Genomic DNA, 26231 nt, shown 5'->3' on the forward strand with positions numbered 1-26231 from the left:
CAGACTCTGAATGGTAGAGACCCTAACCCAGAGACCCTGACCCAGACTCTGAATGGTAGAGACCTAACCCAGACTCTGAATGGTAGAGACCCTAACCCAGACTCTGAATGGTAGAAACCCTAACCCAGACTCTGAATGGTAAGAAACCTAACCCAGACTCTGAATGGTAAGAAACCCTACCCCAGACTCTGAATGGTAAGAAACCTAACCCAGACTCTGAATGGTAAGAGACCTAACCCAGACTCTGAATGGTAAGAGACCCCAACCCAGACTCTGAATGGTAGAGACCCCAACCCAGACTCTGAATGGTAGAGACCTAACCCAGACTCTGAATGGTAGAGACCTAACCCAGACTCTGAATGGTAAGAGACCCTAACCCAGACTCTGAATGGTAGAGACCTAACCCAGACTCTGAATGGTAAGAGACCCTAACCCAGACTCTGAATGGTAAGAGACCCTAACCCAGACTCTGAATGGTAGAGACCCTAACCCAGACTCTGAATGGTAAGAGACCCTAACCCAGACTCTGAATGGTAAAGACCCTAACCCAGACTCTGAATGGTAAGAGACCTAACCCAGACTCTGAATGGTAAGAGACCCTAACCCAGACTCTGAATGGTAGAGACCCTAACCCAGACTCTGAATGGTAAGAGACCCTAACCCAGACTCTGAATGGTAAGAGACCCTAACCCAGACTCTGAATGGTAAGAGACCCTAACCCAGACTCTGAATGGTAAGAGACATGACGTCTAACCCAGACTGAATGGTAAGAGACCCTAACCCAGACTCTGAATGTTAAGAGACCCTAACCCAGACTCTGAATGGTAAGAGACCCTAACCCAGACTCTGAATGGTAAGAGACCCCAACCCAGACTCTGAATGGTAAGAGACCCCAACCCAGACTCTGAATGGTAAGAGACCCTAACCCAGACTCTGAATGGTAGATACCCTAACCCAGAGACCCTAACCCAGACTCTCAATGGTAAGAGACCCTAACCCAGACTCTGAATGGTAAGAGACCCCAACCCAGACTCTGAATGGTAAGAGACCCTAACCCAGACTCTGAATGGTAGATACCCTAACCCAGAGACCCTAACCCAGACTCTGAATGGTAAGAGACCCTAACCCAGACTCTGAATGGTAGATACCCAACCCAGAGACCCTAACCCAGACTCTGAATGGTAGAGACCTAACCCAGACTCTGAATGGTAAGAAACCCTAACCCAGACTCTGAATGGTAAGAAACCCTAACCAGACTCTGAATGGTAAGAAACCCTAACCCAGACACTGAATGGTAAGAAACCTAACCCAGACTCTAAATGGTAGAAACCCTAACCCAGACTCTGAATGGTAGAGACCCTAACCCAGAGACCCTGACCCAGACTCTGAATGGTAAGAGACCCTAACCCAGACTCTGAATGGTAAGAGACCTAACCCAGACTCTGAATGGTAAGAGACCTAACCCAGACTCTGAATGGTAAGAAACCCTAACCCAGACTCTGAATGGTAGAGACCCCCAGACTCTGAATGGTAGAGACCCTAACCCAGAGACCCAGAGACTCTGAATGGTAGGAGACCCAACCCAGAGACCCTGACCCAGACTCTGAATGGTAGAGACCCTAACCCAGACTCTGAATGGTAAGAGACCCTAACCCAGACTCTGAATGGTAAGAAACCCTAACCCAGACTCTGAATGGTAAGAAACCCTAACCCAGAGACCCTAACCCAGACTCTGAATGGTAGAGACCCTAACCCAGACTCTGAATGGTAGATACCTAACCCAGAGACCCTAACAGACTCTGAATGGTAGAGACCCTAACCCAGACTCTGAATGGTAAGAAACCCTAACCCAGACTCTGAATGGTAAGAAACCCTAACCCAGACTCTGAATGGTAAGAAACCCTAACCCAGACACTGAATGGTAAGAAACCCTAACCCAGACTCTAAATGGTAAGAAACCCTAACCCAGACTCTGAATGGTAAGAGACCCTAACCCAGAGACCCTGACCCAGACTCTGAATGGTAAGAGACCCTAACCCAGACTCTGAATGGTAAGAGACCCTAACCCAGACTCTGAATGGTAGAGACCTAACCCAGACTCTGAATGGTAGAAACCCTAACCCAGACTCTGAATGGTAAGAGACCCTAACCCAGACTCTGAATGGTAGAGACCCTAACCCAGAGACCCTAACCCAGACTCTGAATGGTAGGAGACCCTAACCCAGAGACCCTGACCCAGACTCTGAATGGTAAGAGACCCTAACCCAGACTCTGAATGGTAAGAGACCCTAACCCAGACTCTGAATGGTAAGAAACCCTAACCCAGACTCTGAATGGTAAGAAACCCTAACCCAGACTCTGAATGGTAAGAAACCCTACCCCAGACTCTGAATGGTAAGAAACCTAACCCAGACTCTGAATGGTAGAGACCCTAACCCAGACTCTGAATGGTAAGAGACCCCAACCCAGACTCTGAATGGTAAGAGACCCCAACCCAGACTCTGAATGGTAAGAGACCCTAACCCAGACTCTGAATGGTAAGAGACCCTAACCCAGACTCTGAATGGTAAGAGACCTAACCCAGACTCTGAATGGTAAGAGACCCTAACCCAGACTCTGAATGGTAGAGACCCTAACCCAGACTCTGAATGGTAGGAGACCCTAACCCAGACTCTGAATGGTAGAGACCCTAACCCAGACTCTGAATGGTAAGAGACCCTAACCCAGACTCTGAATGGTAGGGAGACCTAACCCAGACTCTGAATGGTAAGAGACCCTAACCCAGACTCTGAATGGTAAGAGACCCTAACCCAGACTCTGAATGGTAAGAGACCCTAACCCAGACTCTGAATGGTAAGAGACCCTAACCCAGACTCTGAATGGTAAGAGACCCTAACCCAGACTCTGAATGGTAAGAGACCCTAACCCAGACTCTGAATGGTAAGAGACATGACGTCTAACCCAGACTGAATGGTAAGAGACCCTAACCCAGACTCTGAATGTTAAGAGACCCTAACCCAGACTCTGAATGGTAAGAGACCCTAACCCAGACTCTGAATGGTAAGAGACCCCAACCCAGACTCTGAATGGTAAGAGACCCCAACCCAGACTCTGAATGGTAAGAGACCCTAACCCAGACTCTGAATGGTAGATACCTAACCCAGAGACCCTAACCCAGACTCTCAATGGTAGAGACCTAACCCAGACTCTGAATGGTAAGAGACCCCAACCCAGACTCTGAATGGTAAGAGACCCTAACCCAGACTCTGAATGGTAGATACCCTAACCCAGAGACCCTAACCCAGACTCTGAATGGTAAGAGACCCTAACCCAGACTCTGAATGGTAGATACCCTAACCCAGAGACCCTAACCCAGACTCTGAATGGTAGAGACCCTAACCCAGACTCTGAATGGTAAGAAACCCTAACCCAGACTCTGAATGGTAAGAAACCCTAACCCAGACTCTGAATGGTAAGAAACCCTAACCCAGACACTGAATGGTAAGAAACCCTAACCCAGACTCTAAATGGTAAGAAACCCTAACCCAGACTCTGAATGGTAAGAGACCCTAACCCAGAGACCCTGACCCAGACTCTGAATGGTAAGAGACCCTAACCCAGACTCTGAATGGTAAGAGACCCTAACCCAGACTCTGAATGGTAAGAGACCCTAACCCAGACTCTGAATGGTAAGAAACCCTAACCCAGACTCTGAATGGTAAGAGACCCTAACCCAGACTCTGAATGGTAGAGACCCTAACCCAGAGACCCTAACCCAGACTCTGAATGGTAAGAGACCCTAACCCAGAGACCCTGACCCAGACTCTGAATGGTAAGAGACCCTAACCCAGACTCTGAATGGTAAGAGACCCTAACCCAGACTCTGAATGGTAAGAAACCCTAACCCAGACTCTGAATGGTAAGAAACCCTAACCCAGACTCTGAATGGTAAGAAACCCTACCCCAGACTCTGAATGGTAAGAAACCCTAACCCAGACTCTGAATGGTAAGAGACCCTAACCCAGACTCTGAATGGTAAGAGACCCCAACCCAGACTCTGAATGGTAAGAGACCCCAACCCAGACTCTGAATGGTAAGAGACCCCAACCCAGACTCTGAATGGTAAGAGACCCTAACCCAGACTCTGAATGGTAAGAGACCCTAACCCAGACTCTGAATGGTAGAGACCCTAACCCAGACTCTGAATGGTAGAGACCCTAACCCAGACTCTGAATGGTAAGAGACCCTAACCCAGACTCTGAATGGTAAGAGACCCTAACCCAGACTCTGAATGGTAAGAGACCCTAACCCAGACTCTGAATGGTAAGAGACCCTAACCCAGACTCTGAATGGTAGAGACCCTAACCCAGAGACCCTAACCCAGACTCTGAATGGCAGAGACCCTAACCCAGACTCTGAATGGCAGAGACCCTAACCCAGACTCTGAATGGCAGAGACCCCAACCCAGACTCTGAATGGCAGAGACCCCAACCCAGACTCTGAATGGCAGAGACCCCAACCCAGACTCTGAATGGCAGAGACCCCAACCCAGACTCTGAATGGCAGAGACCCCAACCCAGACTCTGAATGGCAGAGACCCCAACCCAGACTCTGAATGGCAGAGACCCCAACCCAGACTCTGAATGGCAGAGACCCCAACCCAGACTCTGAATGGCAGAGACCCCAACCCAGACTCTGAATGGCAGAGACCCCAACCCAGACTCTGAATGGCAGAGACCCCAACCCAGACTCTGAATGGCAGAGACCCTAACCCAGACTCTGAATGGCAGAGACCCTAACCCAGACTCTGAATGGCAGAGACCCTAACCCAGAGACCCTAACCCAGAGACCCTAACCCAGACTCTGAATGGTAGAGACCCTAACCAAGAGACCCTAACCCAGACTCTGAATGGCAGAGACCCTAACCCAGACTCTGAATGGCAGAGACCCTAACCCAGACTCTGAATGGCAGAGACCCTAACCCAGACTCTGAATGGCAGAGACCCTAACCCAGACTCTGAATGGCAGAGACCCTAACCCAGAGACCCTAACCCAGAGACCCTAACCCAGACTCTGAATGGTAAGAGACCCTAACCCAGACTCTGAATGGTAAGAGACCCTAACCCAGACTCTGAATGGTAAGAGACCCTAACCCAGACTCTGAATGGTAAGAGACCCTAACCCAGACTCTGAATGGTAGAGACCCTAACCCAGACTCTGAATGGTAGAGACCCTAACCCAGACTCTGAATGGTAAGAGACCCTAACCCAGACTCTGAATGGTAAGAGACCCCAACCCAGACTCTGAATGGTAAGAGACCCCAACCCAGACTCTGAATGGTAAGAGACCCTAACCCAGACTCTGAATGGTAAGAGACCCTAACCCAGACTCTGAATGGTAAGAGACCCTAACCCAGACTCTGAATGGTAAGAGACCCTAACCCAGACTCTGAATGGTAAGAGACCCTAACCCAGACTCTGAATGGTAAGAGACCCTAACCCAGACTCTGAATGGTAAGAGACCCTAACCCAGACTGAATGGTAAGAGACCCTAACCCAGACTGAATGGTAAGAGACCCTAACCCAGACTGAATGGTAAGAGACCCTAACCCAGACTGAATGGTAAGAGACCCTAACCCAGACTGAATGGTAAGAGACCCTAACCCAGACTGAATGGTAAGAGACATGACGTCTAACCCAGACTCTGAATGGTAAGAGACCCTAACCCAGACTCTGAATGGTAAGAGACCCTAACCCAGACTCTGAATGGTAGAGACGTCCTAACCCAGACTCTGAATGGTAGAGACCCTAACCCAGACTCTGAATGGCAGAGACCCCACCCCAGACTCTGAATGGTAGAGACCCTAACCCAGACTCTGAATGGCAGAGACCCTAACCCAGACTCTGAATGGCAGAGACCCCAACCCAGACTCTGAATGGCAGAGACCCCAACCCAGACTCTGAATGGCAGAGACCCCAACCCAGACTCTGAATGGCAGAGACCCCAACCCAGACTCTGAATGGCAGAGACCCCAACCCAGACTCTGAATGGCAGAGACCCCAACCCAGACTCTGAATGGCAGAGACCCCAACCCAGACTCTGAATGGCAGAGACCCCAACCCAGACTCTGAATGGCAGAGACCCTAACCCAGACTCTGAATGGCAGAGACCCTAACCCAGACTCTGAATGGCAGAGACCCTAACCCAGACCCTAACTCTGAATGGTAGAGACCCTAACCAAGAGACCCTAACCCAGACTCTGAATGGCAGAGACCCTAACCCAGACTCTGAATGGCAGAGACCCTAACCCAGACTCTGAATGGCAGAGACCCTAACCCAGACTCTGAATGGCAGAGCCCCTAACCCAGAGACCCTGAATGGTAGAGACCCTAACCCAGACTCTGAATGGTAGAGACCCTAACCCAGACTCTGAATGGTAAGAGACCCTAACCCAGACTCTGAATGGTAAGAGACCCTAACCCAGACTCTGAATGGTAAGAGACCTAACCCAGACTCTGAATGGTAAGAGACCCTAACCCAGACTCTGAATGGTAAGAGACCCTAACCCAGACTCTGAATGGTAAGAGACCCTAACCCAGACTCTGAATGGTAAGAGACCCTAACCCAGACTCTGAATGGTAAGAGACCCTAACCCCAGACTCTGAATGGTAAGAGACCCTAACCCAGACTCTGAATGGTAGATACCCTAACAGAGACCCTAACCCAGAGACCCTAACCCAGACTCTGAATGGTAGAGACCCTAACCCAGACTCTGAATGGTAGAGACCCTAACCCAGACTCTGAATGGTAAGAGACCCTAACCCAGACTCTGAATGGTAAGAGACCCTAACCCAGACTCTGAATGGTAAGAGACCCTAACCCAGAATCTGAATGGTAGATACCCTAACCCAGAGACCCTAACCCAGAGACCCTAACCCAGACTCTGAATGGTAGAGACCCTAACCCAGACTCTGAATGGTAAGAGACCCTAACCCAGACTCTGAATGGTAAGAGACCCTAACCCAGACTCTGAATGGTAAGAGACCCTAACCCAGACTCTGAATGGTAAGAGACCCTAACCCAGACTCTGAATGGTAAGAGACCCTAACCCAGACTCTGAATGGTAAGAGACCCTAACCCAGACTCTGAATGGTAAGAGACCCTAACCCAGACTCTGAATGGTAAGAGACCCTAACCCAGACTCTGAATGGTAGAGACCCTAACCCAGACTCTGAATGGTAGAGAACCCAGACTCTGAATGGTAACTGAGACCCTAACCAGACTCTGAATGGTAAGAGACCCTAACCCAGACTCTGAATGGTAAGAGACCTAACCCAGACTCTGAATGGCAGAGACCCAACCCAGACTCTGAATGGCAGAGACCCTAACCCAGACTCTGAATGGCAGAGACCCTAACTCCAGACTCTGAATGGCAGAGACCCTAACCCAGAGACCCTAACCCAGATACCCTGTTAATGATGTCTGCTCCAGGATCCTGGGGTTCCTATGATAAGACGGGGATCTGGTCTCTGGAGGGCAAGGGTGATGACGGTGGCCGGACACACGGACGTGGTGAAGGGAGTGGCCTGGGTCAGGAGAGGTGAGGGGGGAGGGCCTGGGTCAGGAGAGGTGAGGGGAGGGCCTGGGTCAGGAGAGGTGAGGGCCTGGGTCAGGAGAGGTGAGGGGAGGGCCTGGGTCAGGAGAGGTGAGGGGAGGGTCTGGGTCAGGAGAGGTGAGGGGAGGGCCTGGGTCAGGAGAGGTGAGGGGGAGGGTATGGGTCAGGAGAGGTGAGGGGAGGGCCTGGGTCACTTGGAGCTGAGTTGCTGGTGTTTTTACAGTTGTTGTTTTAAAACTTGGGGGCCAAATAAAATCACCCGCGGGCCAAATTCAGCCTGAGGGCCGCCTGTTGGGGAACGTTGGTCTTGATCGTCTCATCCTGACACCCCTATGTTTGTCTAGATGGCCTGACCTCCCTGCTGCTCACGGCCTCTCTGGACCAAACCATTCTGCTGTGGGGAGTGGAACTCTGAGAGGAACAAGCTGAAGGCTAGACACTGTTGCCGTGGACACGCTGGGAGTGTTGACACTATCGCCACGGATCCCACACGCACCAAGGTGACAGGGGGTAGGAGGGGGAGGGGGACATGGGGGAGGAGACGGGGGGATATGCAGCTGTCAACATCACTGCTCAGCAACTAATAGATGTATTTTTGTCTCCATTCCTCTCAGTTCTGCAGTGGTTCCTGGGACAAGATGCTGAAGATCTGGTCAGCAGGTACTATTGGACTCTAGGTTGTCTGGTACAGTCCTATTGGACTCTGGGTTGTCTGGTACAGTCCTACTGGACTCTGGGTTGTCTGGTACAGTCCTATTGGACTCTGGGTTGTCTGGTACAGTCCTACTGGACTCTGGGTTGTCTGGTACAGTCTATTGGACTCTGGGTTGTCTGGTACAGTCTATTGGACTCTGGGTTGTCTGGTACAGTCCTATTGGACTCTGGGTTGTCTGGTACAGTCCTACTGGACTCTGGGTTGTCTGGTACAGTCTACTGGACTCTGGGTTGTCTGGTACAGTCCTATTGGACTCTGGGTTGTCTGGTACAGTCCTACTGGACTCTGGGTTGTCTGGTACAGTCCTACTGGACTCTGGGTTGTCTGGTACAGTCCTACTGGACTCTGGGTTGTCTGGTACAGTCCTACTGGACTCTGGGTTGTCTGGTACAGTCCTACTGGACTCTGGGTAGTCTGGTACAGTCCTATTGGACTCTGGGTTGTCTGGTACAGTCCTACTGGACTCTGGGTTGTCTGGTACAGTCCCATTGGACTCTGGGTTGTCTGGTACAGTCCCATTGGACTCTGGGTTGTCTGGTACAGTCCTACTGGACTCTGGGTTGTCTGGTACAGTCCTACTGGACTCTGGGTTGTCTGGTACAGTCCTACTGGACTCTGGGTTGTCTGGTACAGTCCTACTGGACTCTGGGTTGTCTGGTACAGTCCTACTGGACTCTGGGTTGTCTGGTACAGTCCTACTGGACTCTGGGTTGTCTGGTACAGTCCTATTGGACTCTGGGTTGTCTGGGATGGTAATGGAGTTAGATTGGTTCACAGCTCCATCTATATATAGTATCCATGGTAACTATGTATCTCTCTCTCTCCCTGCTGACTGTTCTGTTGTCCTGCCAGTGGCCACGGAGGAGGAGGAGGAGGTAGAGGAGCCTCCCAGCAGACCCAGAAAGAAACAGAAGACTGAACAGCTCGGACTGACCAGGGTGAGGAGAGCAGCCTAACCCTGTCAGACTGACCAGGGTGAGGAGAGCAGCCTAACCCAGACTAACCCTGTCAGACTGACCAGGGTGAGGAGAGCAGCCTAACCCAGACTAACCCTGTCAGACTGACCAGGGTGAGGAGAGCAGACTAACCCAGACTAACCCTATCAGACTGACCAGGGTGAGGAGAACAGACTAACCCAGACTAACCCTATCAGACTGACCAGGGTGAGGAGAGCAGACTAACCCAGACTGACCAGGGTGAGGAGAGCAGACTAACCCAGACTAACCCTATCAGACTGACCAGGGTGAGGAGAGCAGCCTAACCCAGACTAACCCTATCAGACTGACCAGGGTGAGGAGAGCAGACTAACCCAGACTAACCCTATCAGACTGACCAGGGTGAGGAGAGCAGACTAACCCAGACTAACCCTGTCAGACTGACCAGGGTGAGGAGAGCAGACTAACCCTGTCAGACTGACCAGGGTGAGGAGAGCAGACTAACCCAGACTAACCCTATCAGACTGACCAGGGTGAGGAGAGCAGACTAACCCAGACTAACCCTATCAGACTGACCAGGGTGAGGAGAGCAGACTAACCCAGACTGACCAGGGTGAGTAGAGCAGACTAACCCAGACTAACCTATCAGACTGACCAGGGTGAGGAGAGCAGACTAACCCAGACTGACCAGGGTGAGGAGAGCAGACTAACCCAGACTAACCCTATCAGACTGACCAGGGTGAGGAGAGCAGCCTAACCCAGACTAACCCTATCAGACTGACCAGGGTGAGGAGAGCAGACTAACCCAGACTAACCCTGTCAGACTGACCAGGGTGAGGAGAGCAGACTAACCCTATCAGACTGACCAGGGTGAGGAGAACAGACTAACCCAGACTAACCCTATCAGACTGACCAGGGTGAGGAGAGCATCCCTAACCCAGACTAACCTATCAGACTGACCAGGGTGAGGAGAGCAGACTAACCCAGACTAACCCTATCAGACTGACCAGGGTGAGGAGAGCAGACTAACCCAGACTAACCCTATCAGACTGACCAGGGTGAGGAGAACAGACTAACCCAGACTAACCCTATCAGACTGACCAGGGTGAGGAGAGCAGACTAACCCAGACTGACCCTATCAGACTGACCAGGGTGAGGAGAACAGACTAACCCAGACTAACCCTATCAGACTGACCAGGGTGAGGAGAGCAGACTAACCCAGACTAACCTATCAGACTGACCAGGGTGAGGAGAGCAGACTAACCCAGACTAACCCTATCAGACTGACCAGGGTGAGGAGAGCAGACTAACCCAGACTGACCAGGGTGAGTAGAGCAGACTAACCCAGACTAACCCTATCAGACTGACCAGGGTGAGGAGAGCAGACTAACCCAGACTGACCAGGGTGAGGGAGAGCAGACTAACCCAGACTAACCCTATCAGACTGACCAGGGTGAGGAGAGCAGACTAACCCAGACTGACCAGGGTGAGGAGAGCAGACTAACCCTGTCAGACTGACCAGGGTGAGGAGAACAGACTAACCCAGACTAACCCTATCAGACTGACCAGGGTGAGGAGAGCAGACTAACCCAGGGTGAGGAGAGCAGACTAACCCAGACTAACCCTATCAGACTGACCAGGGTGAGGAGAGCAGACTAACCCAGACTAACCCTGTCAGACTGACCAGGGTGAGGAGAGCAGACTAACCCAGACTGACCAGGGTGAGGAGAGCAGACTAACCCAGACTAACCCAGACTGACCAGGGTGAGGAGAGCAGACTAACCCAGACTAACCCTATCAGACTGACCAGGGTGAGGAGAGCAGACTAACCCAGACTAACCCTATCAGACTGACCAGGGTGAGGAGAGCAGACTAACCCAGGGTGAGGAGAGCAGACTAACCCAGACTAACCCTATCAGACTGACCAGGGTGAGGAGAACAGACTAACCCAGACTAACCCTATCAGACTGACCAGGGTGAGGAGAGCAGACTAACCCAGACTGACCCTATCAGACTGACCAGGGTGAGGAGAACAGACTAACCCAGACTAACCCTATCAGACTGACCAGGGTGAGGAGAGCAGACTAACCCAGACTAACCCTATCAGACTGACCAGGGTGAGGAGAACAGACTAACCCAGACTAACCCTATCAGACTGACCAGGGTGAGGAGAGCAGACTAACCCAGACTAACCCTATCAGACTGACCAGGGTGAGGAGAGCAGACTAACCCAGACTGACCAGGGTGAGTAGAGCAGACTAACCCAGACTAACCCTATCAGACTGACCAGGGTGAGGAGAGCAGACTAACCCAGACTGACCAGGGTGAGGAGAGCAGACTAACCCAGACTGACCAGGGTGAGGAGAGCAGACTAACCCTGTCAGACTGACCAGGGTGAGGAGAACAGACTAACCCAGACTAACCCTATCAGACTGACCAGGGTGAGGAGAGCAGACTAACCCAGACTGACCAGGGTGAGTAGAGCAGACTAACCCAGACTAACCCTATCAGACTGACCAGGGTGAGGAGAGCAGACTAACCCAGACTGACCAGGGTGAGGAGAGCAGACTAACCCAGACTAACCCTATCAGACTGACCAGGGTGAGGAGAGCAGCCTAACCCAGACTAACCCTATCAGACTGACCAGGGTGAGGAGAGCAGACTAACCCAGACTAACCCTGTCAGACTGACCAGGGTGAGGAGAGCAGACTAACCCTATCAGACTGACCAGGGTGAGGAGAACAGACTAACCCAGACTAACCCTATCAGACTGACCAGGGTGAGGAGAGCATCCTAACCCAGACTAACCCTATCAGACTGACCAGGGTGAGGAGAGCAGACTAACCCAGACTAACCCTATCAGACTGACCAGGGTGAGGAGAGCAGACTAACCCAGACTAACCCTATCAGACTGACCAGGGTGAGGAGAACAGACTAACCCTAGAGGGTGAGGAGAGCTAACCCTATCAGACTGACCAGGGTGAGGAGAGCAGACTAACCCAGACTGACCCTATCAGACTGACCAGGGTGAGGAGAACAGACTAACCCAGACTAACCCTATCAGACTGACCAGGGTGAGGAGAGCAGACTAACCCAGACTAACCCTATCAGACTGACCAGGGTGAGGAGAACAGACTAACCCAGACTAACCCTATCAGACTGACCAGGGTGAGGAGAGCAGACAGAGACCCCTATCAGACTGACCAGGGGGTGAGTAGAGCAGACTAACCCAGACTAACCCTATCAGACTGACCAGGGTGAGGAGAGCAGACTAACCCAGACTGACCAGGGTGAGGAGAGCAGACTAACCCAGACTAACCCTATCAGACTGACCAGGGTGAGGAGAGCAGACTAACCCAGACTGACCAGGGTGAGGAGAGCAGACTAACCCTGTCAGACTGACCAGGTGAGGAGAACAGACTAACCCAGACTAACCCTATCAGACTGACCAGGGTGAGGAGGGCAGACTAACCCAGGTGAGGAGAGCAGACTAACCCAGACTAACCCTATCAGACTGACCAGGGTGAGGAGAGCAGACTAACAGACTAACCCTGTCAGACTGACCAGGGTGAGGAGAGCAGACTAACCCAGACTGACCAGGGTGAGGAGAGCAGACTAACCCAGACTAACCCAGACTGACCAGGGTGAGGAGAGCAGACTAACCCAGACTAACCCTATCAGACTGACCAGGTGAGGAGAGCAGACTAACCCAGACTAACCCTATCAGACTGACCAGGTGAGGAGAGCAGACTAACCCAGGGTGACAGACTAACCCAGACTAACCTATCAGACTGACCAGGGTGAGGAGAACAGACTAACCCAGACTAACCCTATCAGACTGACCAGGGTGAGGAGAGCAGACTAACCCAGACTGACCCTATCAGACTGACCAGGGTGAGGAGAACAGACTAACCCAGACTAACCCTATCAGACTGACCAGGTGAGGAGAGCAGACTAACCCAGACTAACCCTATCAGACTGACCAGGGTGAGGAGAACAGACTAACCCAGACTAACCCTATCAGACTGACCAGGGTGAGGAGAGCAGACTAACCCAGACTAACCCTATCAGACTGACCAGGGTGAGGAGAGCAGACTAACCCAGACTGACCAGGGTGAGTAGAGCAGACTAACCCAGACTAACCCTATCAGACTGACCAGGGTGAGGAGAGCAGACTAACCCAGACTGACCAGGGTGAGGAGAGCAGACTAACCCAGACTAACCCTATCAGACTGACCAGGGTGAGGAGAGCAGACTAACCCAGACTGACCAGGGTGAGGAGAGCAGACTAACCCTGTCAGACTGACCAGGGTGAGGAGAACAGACTAACCCAGACTAACCCTATCAGACTGACCAGGGTGAGGAGAGCAGACTAACCCAGGGTGAGGAGAGCAGACTAACCCAGACTAACCCTATCAGACTGACCAGGGTGAGGAGAGCAGACTAACCCAGACTAACCCTGTCAGACTGACCAGGGTGAGGAGAGCAGACTAACCCAGACTGACCAGGGTGAGGAGAGCAGACTAACCCAGACTAACCCAGACTGACCAGGGTGAGGAGAGCAGACTAACCCAGACTAACCCTATCAGACTGACCAGGGTGAGGAGAGCAGACTAACCCAGACTAACCCTATCAGACTGACCAGGGTGAGGAGAGAGCAGCCTAACCCAGACTAACCCTGTCAGACTGACCAGGGTGAGGAGAGCAGCCTAACCCAGACTAACCCTATCAGACTGACCAGGGTGAGGAGAGCAGCCTAACCCAGAATAACCCTGTCAGACTGACCAGGGTGAGGAGAGCAGACTAACCCTATCAGACTGACCAGGGTGAGGAGAGCAGACTAACCCAGACTAACCCTATCAGACTGACCAGGGTGAGGAGAGCAGCCTAACCCAGACTAACCCTGTCAGACTGACCAGGGTGAGGAGAGCAGCCTAACCCAGACTAACCCTATCAGACTGACCAGGGTGAGGAGAGCAGCCTAACCCAGAATAACCCTGCCAGACTGACCAGGGTGAGGAGAGCAGACTAACCCTATCAGACTGACCAGGGTGAGGAGAGCAGACTAACCCAGACTAACCCTATCAGACTGACCAGGGTGAGGAGAGCAGACTAACCCAGACTAACCCTATCAGACTGACCAGGGTGAGGAGAGCAGACTAACCCAGACTAACCCTATCAGACTGACCAGGGTGAGGAGAGCAGACTAACCCAGACTAACCCTGTCAGACTGACCAGGGTGAGGAGAGCAGACTAACCCTGTCAGACTGACCAGGGTGAGGAGAGCAGACTAACCCAGACTAACCCTATCAGACTGACCAGGGTGAGGAGAGCAGACTAACCCAGACTAACCCTATCAGACTGACCAGGGTGAGGAGAGCAGACTAACCCAGACTGACCAGGGTGAGTAGAGCAGACTAACCCAGACTAACCCTATCAGACTGACCAGGGTGAGGAGAGCAGACTAACCCAGACTGACCAGGGTGAGGAGAGCAGACTAACCCAGACTAACCCTATCAGACTGACCAGGGTGAGGAGAGCAGCCTAACCCAGACTAACCCTATCAGACTGACCAGGGTGAGGAGAGCAGACTGACCAGGGTGAGGAGAGCAGACTAACCCTATCAGACTGACCAGGGTGAGGAGAACAGACTAACCCAGACTAACCCTATCAGACTGACCAGGGTGAGGAGAGCATCCTAACCCAGACTAACCCTATCAGACTGACCAGGGTGAGGAGAGCAGACTAACCCAGACTAACCCTATCAGACTGACCAGGGTGAGGAGAGCAGACTAACCCAGACTAACCCTATCAGACTGACCAGGGTGAGGAGAACAGACTAACCCAGACTAACCCTATCAGACTGACCAGGGTGAGGAGAGCAGACTAACCCAGACTGACCCTATCAGACTGACCAGGGTGAGGAGAACAGACTAACCCAGACTAACCCTATCAGACTGACCAGGGTGAGGAGAGCAGACTAACCCAGACTAACCCTATCAGACTGACCAGGGTGAGGAGAGCAGACTAACCCAGACTAACCCTATCAGACTGACCAGGGTGAGGAGAGCAGACTAACCCAGACTGACCAGGGTGAGTAGAGCAGACTAACCCAGACTAACCCTATCAGACTGACCAGGGTGAGGAGAGCAGACTAACCCAGACTGACCAGGGTGAGGAGAGCAGACTAACCCAGACTAACCCTATCAGACTGACCAGGGTGAGGAGAGCAGACTAACCCAGACTGACCAGGGTGAGGAGAGCAGACTAACCCTGTCAGACTGACCAGGGTGAGGAGAACAGACTAACCCAGACTAACCCTATCAGACTGACCAGGGTGAGGAGAGCAGACTAACCCAGGGTGAGGAGAGCAGACTAACCCAGACTAACCCTATCAGACTGACCAGGGTGAGGAGAGCAGACTAACCCAGACTAACCCTGTCAGACTGACCAGGGTGAGGAGAGCAGACTAACCCAGACTGACCAGGGTGAGGAGAGCAGACTAACCCAGACTAACCCAGACTGACCAGGGTGAGGAGAGCAGACTAACCCAGACTAACCCTATCAGACTGACCAGGGTGAGGAGAGCAGACTAACCCAGACTAACCCTATCAGACTGACCAGGGTGAGGAGAGCAGACTAACCCAGGGTGAGGAGAGCAGACTAACCCAGACTAACCCTATCAGACTGACCAGGGTGAGGAGAACAGACTAACCCAGACTAACCCTATCAGACTGACCAGGGTGAGGAGAGCAGACTAACCCAGACTGACCCTATCAGACTGACCAGGGTGAGGAGAGCAGACTAACCCAGACTGACCAGGGTGAGGAGAGCAGACTAACCCAGACTAACCCTATCAGACTGACCAGGGTGAGGAGAGCAGACTAACCCAGACTGACCAGGGTGAGGAGAGCAGACTAACCCTATCAGACTGACCAGGGTGAGGAGAGCAGACTAACCCAGGGTGAGGAGAGCAGACTAACCCAGACTAACCCTATCAGACTGACCAGGGTGAGGAGAGCAGACTAACCCAGACTAACCCTGTCAGACTGACCAGGGTGAGGAGAGCAGACTAACCCAGACTGACCAGGGTGAGGAGAGCAGACTAACCCAGACTAACCCAGACTGACCAGGGTGAGGAGAGCAGACTAACCCAGACTAACCCTATCAGACTGACCAGGGTGAGGAGAGCAGACTAACCCAGACTAACCCTATCAGACTGACCAGGGTGAGGAGAGCAGACTAACCCAGGGTGAGGAGAGCAGACTAACCCAGACTAACCCTATCAGACTGACCAGGTGAGGAGAACAGACTAACCCAGACTAACCCTATCAGACTGACCAGGGTGAGGAGAGCAGACTAACCCAGACTGACCCTATCAGACTGACCAGGGTGAGGAGAACAGACTAACCCAGACTAACCCTATCAGACTGACCAGGGTGAGGAGAGCAGACTAACCCAGACTAACCCTATCAGACTGACCAGGGTGAGGAGAACAGACTAACCCAGACTAACCCTATCAGACTGACCAGGGTGAGGAGAGCAGACTAACCCAGACTAACCCTATCAGACTGACCAGGGTGAGGAGAGCAGACTAACCCAGACTGACCAGGGTGAGTAGAGCAGACTAACCCAGACTAACCCTATCAGACTGACCAGGGTGAGGAGAGCAGACTAACCCAGACTGACCAGGGTGAGGAGAGCAGACTAACCCAGACTAACCCTATCAGACTGACCAGGGTGAGGAGAGCAGACTAACCCAGACTGACCAGGGTGAGGAGAACAGACTAACCCAGACTAACCCTATCAGACTGACCAGGGTGAGGAGAGCAGACTAACCCAGACTGACCAGGGTGAGTAGAGCAGACTAACCCAGACTAACCCTATCAGACTGACCAGGGTGAGGAGAGCAGACTAACCCAGACTGACCAGGGTGAGGAGAGCAGACTAACCCAGACTAACCCTATCAGACTGACCAGGGTGAGGAGAGCAGCCTAACCCAGACTAACCCTATCAGACTGACCAGGGTGAGGAGAGCAGACTAACCCAGACTAACCCTGTCAGACTGACCAGGGTGAGGAGAGCAGACTAACCCTATCAGACTGACCAGGGTGAGGAGAACAGACTAACCCAGACTAACCCTATCAGACTGACCAGGGTGAGGAGAGCATCTAACCCAGACTAACCCTATCAGACTGACCAGGGTGAGGAGAGCAGACTAACCCAGACTAACCCTATCAGACTGACCAGGGTGAGGAGAGCAGACTAACCCAGACTAACCCTATCAGACTGACCAGGGTGAGGAGAACAGACTAACCCAGACTAACCCTATCAGACTGACCAGGGTGAGGAGAGCAGACTAACCCAGACTGACCCTATCAGACTGACCAGGGTGAGGAGAACAGACTAACCCAGACTAACCCTATCAGACTGACCAGGGTGAGGAGAGCAGACTAACCCAGACTAACCCTATCAGACTGACCAGGGTGAGGAGAACAGACTAACCCAGACTAACCCTATCAGACTGACCAGGGTGAGGAGAGCAGACTAACCCAGACTAACCCTATCAGACTGACCAGGGTGAGGAGAGCAGACTAACCCAGACTGACCAGGGTGAGAGAGCAGACTAACCCAGACTAACCCTATCAGACTGACCAGGGTGAGGAGAGCAGACTAACCCAGACTGACCAGGGTGAGGAGAGCAGACTAACCCAGACTAACCCTATCAGACTGACCAGGGTGAGGAGAGCAGACTAACCCCGGCAGACTGACCAGGGTGAGGAGAGCAGACTAACCCTGTCAGACTGACCAGGTGAGAGAACAGACTAACCCAGACTAACCCTATCAGACTGACCAGGTGAGGAGAGCAGACTAACCCAGGGTGAGGAGAGCAGACTAACCCAGACTAACCCTATCAGACTGACCAGGGTGAGGAGAGCAGACTAACCCAGACTAACCCTGTCAGACTGACCAGGGTGAGGAGAGCAGACTAACCCAGACTGACCAGGGTGAGGAGAGCAGACTAACCCAGACTAACCCAGACTGACCAGGGTGAGGAGAGCAGACTAACCCAGACTAACCCTATCAGACTGACCAGGGTGAGGAGAGCAGACTAACCCAGACTAACCCTATCAGACTGACCAGGGTGAGGAGAGCAGACTAACCCAGGGTGAGGAGAGCAGACTAACCCAGACTAACCCTATCAGACTGACCAGGGTGAGGAGAACAGACTAACCCAGACTAACCCTATCAGACTGACCAGGGTGAGGAGAGCAGACTAACCCAGACTGACCCTATCAGACTGACCAGGGTGAGGAGAACAGACTAACCCAGACTAACCCTATCAGACTGACCAGGGTGAGGAGAGCAGACTAACCCAGACTAACCCTATCAGACTGACCAGGGTGAGGAGAACAGACTAACCCAGACTAACCCTATCAGACTGACCAGGGTGAGGAGAGCAGACTAACCCAGACTAACCCTATCAGACTGACCAGGGTGAGGAGAGCAGACTAACCCAGACTGACCAGGGTGAGTAGAGCAGACTAACCCAGACTAACCCTATCAGACTGACCAGGGTGAGGAGAGCAGACTAACCCAGACTGACCAGGGTGAGGAGAGCAGACTAACCCAGACTAACCCTATCAGACTGACCAGGGTGAGGAGAGCAGACTAACCCAGACTGACCAGGGTGAGGAGAGCAGACTAACCCTGTCAGACTGACCAGGGTGAGGAGAACAGACTAACCCAGACTAACCCTATCAGACTGACCAGGGTGAGGAGAGCAGACTAACCCAGGGTGAGGAGAGCAGACTAACCCAGACTAACCCTATCAGACTGACCAGGTGAGGAGAGCAGACTAACCCAGACTAACCCTGTCAGACTGACCAGGGTGAGGAGAGCAGACTAACCCAGACTGACCAGGGTGAGGAGAGCAGACTAACCCAGACTAACCCAGACTGACCAGGGTGAGGAGAGCAGACTAACCCAGACTAACCCTATCAGACTGACCAGGGTGAGGAGAGCAGACTAACCCAGACTAACCCTATCAGACTGACCAGGGTGAGGAGAGCAGCCTAACCCAGACTAACCCTGTCAGACTGACCAGGGTGAGGAGCAGCAGCCTAACCCAGACTAACCCTATCAGACTGACCAGGGTGAGGAGAGCAGCCTAACCCAGAATAACCCTGTCAGACTGACCAGGGTGAGGAGAGCAGACTAACCCTATCAGACTGACCAGGGTGAGGAGAGCAGACTAACCCAGACTAACCCTATCAGACTGACCAGGGTGAGGAGAGCAGCCTAACCCAGACTAACCCTGTCAGACTGACCAGGGTGAGGAGAGCAGCCTAACCCAGACTAACCCTATCAGACTGACCAGGGTGAGGAGAGCAGCCTAACCCAGAATAACCCTGTCAGACTGACCAGGGTGAGGAGAGCAGACTAACCCTATCAGACTGACCAGGGTGAGGAGAGCAGACTAACCCAGACTAACCCTATCAGACTGACCAGGGTGAGGAGAGCAGCCTAACCCAGACTAACCCTGTCAGACTGACCAGGGTGAGGAGACCAGACTAACCCTATCAGACTGACCAGGGTGAGGAGAGCAGCCTAACCCAGACTAACCCTATCAGACTGACCAGGATGAGGAGAGCAGCCTAACCCAGACTAACCCTATCAGACTGACCAGGGTGAGGAGAGCAGACTAACCCAGACTAACCCTATCAGACTGACCAGGGTGAGGAGAGCAGCCTAACCCAGACTAACCCTGTCAGACTGACCAGGGTGAGGAGAGCAGCCTAACCCAGACTAACCCTATCAGACTGACCAGGGTGAGGAGAGCAGCCCAACCCAGAATAACCTGTCAGACTGACCAGGGTGAGGAGAGCAGACTAACCCTATCAGACTGACCAGGTGAGGAGAGCAGACTAACCCAGACTAACCCTATCAGACTGACCAGGGTGAGGAGAGCAGCCTAACCCAGACTAACCCTGTCAGACTGACCAGGGTGAGGAGAGCAGCCTAACCCAGACTAACCCTATCAGACTGACCAGGGTGAGGAGAGCAGCCTAACCCAGAATAACCCTGTCAGACTGACCAGGGTGAGGAGAGCAGACTAACCCTATCAGACTGACCAGGGTGAGGAGAGCAGACTAACCCAGACTAACCCTATCAGACTGACCAGGTGAGGAGAGCAGCCTAACCCAGACTAACCCTGTCAGACTGACCAGGGTGAGGAGAGCAGACTAACCTATCAGACTGACCAGGGTGAGGAGAGCAGCTAACCCAGACTAACCCTATCAGACTGACCAGGATGAGGAGAGCAGCCTAACCCAGACTAACCCTATCAGACTGACCAGGGTGAGGAGAGCAGCCTAACCCAGACTAACCCTATCAGACTGACCAGGGTGAGGAGAGCAGACTAACCCAGACTAACCCTGTCAGACTGACCAGGGTGAGGAGAGCAGACTAACCCAGACTAACCCTGTCAGACTGACCAGGGTGAGGAGAGCAGACTAACCCAGACTAACCCTGTCAGACTGACCAGGGTGAGGAGAGCAGCCTAACCCAGACTAACCCTATCAGACTGACCAGGGTGAGGAGAGCAGACTAACCCAGACTGACCAGGGTGAGGAGAGCAGACTAACCCAGACTAACCCTGTCAGACTGACCAGGGTGAGGAGAGCAGACTAACCCTGTCAGACTGACCAGGGTGAGGAGAGCAGACTAACCCAGACTAACCCTATCAGACTGACCAGGGTGAGGAGAGCAGACTAACCCAGACTAACCCTATCAGACTGACCAGGGTGAGGAGAGCAGACTAACCCAGACTAACCCTGTCAGACTGACCAGGGTGAGGAGAGCAGACTAACCCAGACTAACCCTATCAGACTGACCAGGGTGAGGAGAGCAGACTAACCCAGACTGACCAGGGTGAGGAGAGAGCCTAACCCAGACTAACCCTGTCAGACTGACCAGGGTGAGGAGAGCAGCCTAACCCAGACTGACCAGGGTGAGGAGAGCAGACTAACCCAGACTAACCTATCAGACTGACCAGGGTGAGGAGAGCAGACTAACCCAGACTAACCCTATCAGACTGACCAGGGTGAGGAGAGCAGACTAACCCAGACTAACCCTATCAGACTGACCAGGGTGAGGAGAGCAGACTAACCCAGACTAACCCTATCAGACTGACCAGGGTGAGAGAGCAGCCTAACCCAGACTAACCCTATCAGACTGACCAGGATGAGGAGAGCAGCCTAACCCAGAATAACCCTGTCAGACTGACCAGGGTGAGGAGAGCAGACTAACCCTATCAGACTGACCAGGGTGAGGAGAGCAGACTAACCCAGACTAACCCTATCAGACTGACCAGGGTGAGGAGAGCAGCCTAACCCAGACTAACCCTATCAGACTGACCAGGATGAGGAGAGCAGCCTAACCCAGACTAACCCTGTCAGACTGACCAGGGTGAGGAGAGCAGACTAACCCTATCAGACTGACCAGGGTGAGGAGAGCAGCCTAACCCAGACTAACCCTATCAGACTGACCAGGATGAGGAGAGCAGCCTAACCCAGACTAACCCTATCAGACTGACCAGGGTGAGGAGAGCAGCCTAACCCAGACTAACCCTATCAGACTGACCAGGGTGAGGAGAGCAGACTAACCCAGACTAACCCTGTCAGACTGACCAGGGTGAGGAGAGCAGACTAACCCAGACTAACCCTGTCAGACTGACCAGGGTGAGGAGAGCAGACTAACCCAGACTAACCCTGTCAGACTGACCAGGGTGAGGAGAGCAGCCTAACCCAGACTAACCCTATCAGACTGACCAGGGTGAGGAGAGCAGACTAACCCAGACTAACCCTATCAGACTGACCAGGGTGAGGAGAGCAGACTAACCCAGACTGACCAGGGTGAGGAGAGCAGACTAACCCAGACTAACCCTGTCAGACTGACCAGGGTGAGGAGAGCAGACTAACCCTGTCAGACTGACCAGGGTGAGGAGAGCAGACTAACCCAGACTAACCCTATCAGACTGACCAGGGTGAGGAGAGCAGACTAACCCAGACTAACCCTATCAGACTGACCAGGGTGAGGAGAGCAGACTAACCCAGACTAACCCTGTCAGACTGACCAGGGTGAGGAGAGCAGACTAACCCAGACTAACCCTATCAGACTGACCAGGGTGAGGAGAGCAGACTAACCCAGACTGACCAGGGTGAGGAGAACAGCCTAACCCAGACTAACCCTGTCAGACTGACCAGGGTGAGGAGAGCAGCCTAACCCAGACTGACCAGGGTGAGGAGAGCAGACTAACCCAGACTAACCCTATCAGACTGACCAGGGTGAGGAGAGCAGACTAACCCAGACTAACCCTATCAGACTGACCAGGGTGAGGAGAGCAGACTAACCCAGACTAACCCTATCAGACTGACCAGGGTGAGGAGAGCAGACTAACCCAGACTAACCCTATCAGACTGACCAGGGTGAGGAGAGCAGCCTAACCCAGACTAACCCTATCAGACTGACCAGGATGAGGAGAGCAGCCTAACCCAGAATAACCCTGTCAGACTGACCAGGGTGAGGAGAGCAGACTAACCCTATCAGACTGACCAGGGTGAGGAGAGCAGACTAACCCAGACTAACCCTATCAGACTGACCAGGGTGAGGAGAGCAGCCTAACCCAGACTAACCCTATCAGACTGACCAGGATGAGGAGAGCAGCCTAACCCAGACTAACCCTGTCAGACTGACCAGGGTGAGGAGAGCAGACTAACCCTATCAGACTGACCAGGGTGAGGAGAGCAGCCTAACCCAGACTAACCCTATCAGACTGACCAGGATGAGGAGAGCAGCCTAACCCAGACTAACCCTATCAGACTGACCAGGGTGAGGAGAGCAGCCTAACCCAGACTAACCCTATCAGACTGACCAGGTGAGGAGAGCAGACTAACCCAGACTAACCCTGTCAGACTGACCAGGGTGAGGAGAGCAGACTAACCCAGACTAACCCTGTCAGACTGACCAGGGTGAGGAGAGCAGACTAACCCAGACTAACCCTGTCAGACTGACCAGGGTGAGGAGAGCAGCTAACCCAGACTAACCCTATCAGACTGACCAGGGTGAGGAGAGCAGACTAACCCAGACTGACCAGGGTGAGGAGAGCAGACTAACCCAGACTAACCCTGTCAGACTGACCAGGGTGAGGAGAGCAGACTAACCCAGACTAACCCTATCAGACTGACCAGGGTGAGGAGAGCAGACTAACCCAGACTAACCCTATCAGACTGACCAGGGTGAGGAGAGCAGACTAACCCAGACTAACCCTGTCAGACTGACCAGGGTGAGGAGAGCAGACTAACCCTATCAGACTGACCAGGGTGAGGAGAGCAGACTAACCCAGACTAACCCTATCAGACTGACCAGGGTGAGGAGAGCAGCCTAACCCAGACTAACCCTATCAGACTGACCAGGATGAGGAGAGCAGCCTAACCCAGACTAACCCTGTCAGACTGACCAGGGTGAGGAGAGCAGACTAACCCTATCAGACTGACCAGGGTGAGGAGAGCAGCCTAACCCAGACTAACCCTATCAGACTGACCAGGATGAGGAGAGCAGCCTAACCCAGACTAACCCTATCAGACTGACCAGGGTGAGGAGAGCAGCCTAACCCAGACTAACCCTATCAGACTGACCAGGGTGAGGAGAGCAGACTAACCCAGACTAACCCTGTCAGACTGACCAGGTGAGGAGAGCAGACTAACCCAGACTAACCCTGTCAGACTGACCAGGGTGAGGAGAGCAGACTAACCCAGACTAACCCTGTCAGACTGACCAGGGTGAGGAGAGCAGCCTAACCCAGACTAACCTATCAGACTGACCAGGGTGAGGAGAGCAGACTAACCCAGACTAACCCTAGACTGACCAGGGTGAGGAGAGCAGACTAACCCAGACTGACCAGGGTGAGGAGAGCAGACTAACCCAGACTAACCTGTCAGACTGACCAGGGTGAGGAGAGCAGACTAACCCTGTCAGACTGACCAGGGTGAGGAGAGCAGACTAACCCAGACTAACCCTATCAGACTGACCAGGGTGAGGAGAGCAGACTAACCCAGACTAACCCTATCAGACTGACCAGGGTGAGGAGAGCAGACTAACCCAGACTAACCCTGTCAGACTGACCAGGGTGAGGAGAGCAGACTAACCCAGACTAACCCTATCAGACTGACCAGGGTGAGGAGAGCAGACTAACCCAGACTGACCAGGGTGAGGAGAACAGCCTATCCCCAGACTAACCCTGTCAGACTGACCAGGGTGAGGAGAGCAGCCTAACCCAGACTGACCAGGGTGAGGAGAGCAGACTAACCCAGACTAACCCTATCAGACTGACCAGGGTGAGGAGAGCAGACTAACCCAGACTAACCCTATCAGACTGACCAGGGTGAGGAGAGCAGACTAACCCAGACTAACCCTATCAGACTGACCAGGGTGAGGAGAGCAGACTAACCCAGACTAACCCTATCAGACTGACCAGGGTGAGGAGAGCAGCCTAACCCAGACTAACCCTATCAGACTGACCAGGATGAGGAGAGCAGCCTAACCCAGAATAACCCTGTCAGACTGACCAGGGTGAGGAGAGCAGACTAACCCTATCAGACTGACCAGGGTGAGGAGAGCAGACTAACCCAGACTAACCCTATCAGACTGACCAGGGTGAGGAGAGCAGCCTAACCCAGACTAACCCTATCAGACTGACCAGGATGAGGAGAGCAGCCTAACCCAGACTAACCCTGTCAGACTGACCAGGGTGAGGAGAGCAGACTAACCCTATCAGACTGACCAGGGTGAGGAGAGCAGCCTAACCCAGACTAACCCTATCAGACTGACCAGGATGAGGAGAGCAGCCTAACCCAGACTAACCCTATCAGACTGACCAGGGTGAGGAGAGCAGCCTAACCCAGACTAACCCTATCAGACTGACCAGGGTGAGGAGAGCAGACTAACCCAGACTAACCCTGTCAGACTGACCAGGGTGAGGAGAGCAGACTAACCCAGACTAACCCTGTCAGACTGACCAGGGTGAGGAGAGCAGACTAACCCAGACTAACCCTGTCAGACTGACCAGGGTGAGGAGAGCAGCCTAACCCAGACTAACCCTATCAGACTGACCAGGGTGAGGAGAGCAGACTAACCCAGACTGACCAGGGTGAGGAGAGCAGACTAACCCAGACTAACCCTGTCAGACTGACCAGGGTGAGGAGAGCAGACTAACCCAGACTAACCCTATCAGACTGACCAGGGTGAGGAGAGCAGACTAACCCAGACTAACCCTATCAGACTGACCAGGGTGAGGAGAGCAGACTAACCCAGACTAACCCTGTCAGACTGACCAGGGTGAGGAGAGCAGACTAACCCAGACTAACCCTATCAGACTGACCAGGGTGAGGAGAGCAGACTAACCCAGACTGACCAGGGTGAGGAGAACAGCCTAACCCAGACTAACCCTGTCAGACTGACCAGGGTGAGGAGAGCAGCCTAACCCAGACTGACCAGGGTGAGGAGAGCAGACTAACCCAGACTAACCCAGACTAACCCTATCAGACTGACCAGGGTGAGGAGAGCAGACTAACCCATACTAACCCTATCAGACTGACCAGGGTGAGGAGAGCAGACTAACCCAGACTAACCCTATCAGACTGACCAGGGTGAGGAGAGCAGACTAACCCAGACTAACCCTGTCAGACTGACCAGGGTGAGGAGAGCAGACTAACCCAGACTAACCCAGACTAACCCACACTAACCCTGTCAGACTGACCAGGGTGAGGAGAGCAGACTAACCCAGACTAACCCAGACTAACCCTGTCAGACTGACTGTGTACCAGCCACTCCAGTGTTTAATTGCCATATTGTAATTACTTCACCACTATGGCCTATGTATTGCCTTACCTCGTTTGCACACCCT

At 53.0% G+C, this 26231-nt stretch overlaps 1 pseudogene; it reads left to right on the forward strand.

Moving 5' to 3' along the window:
- Positions 1-7545: 7545 nt before the first annotated feature.
- LOC135570955 (ribosome biogenesis protein wdr12-like) overlaps positions 7546-26231 on the forward strand; it is a 34601-nt pseudogene continuing 15915 nt past the window's right edge.

Source organism: Oncorhynchus nerka, unplaced genomic scaffold (genome assembly GCF_034236695.1).
Source record: "Oncorhynchus nerka isolate Pitt River unplaced genomic scaffold, Oner_Uvic_2.0 unplaced_scaffold_874, whole genome shotgun sequence".
Classification (NCBI taxonomy): Eukaryota; Metazoa; Chordata; class Actinopteri; order Salmoniformes; family Salmonidae; genus Oncorhynchus; species Oncorhynchus nerka.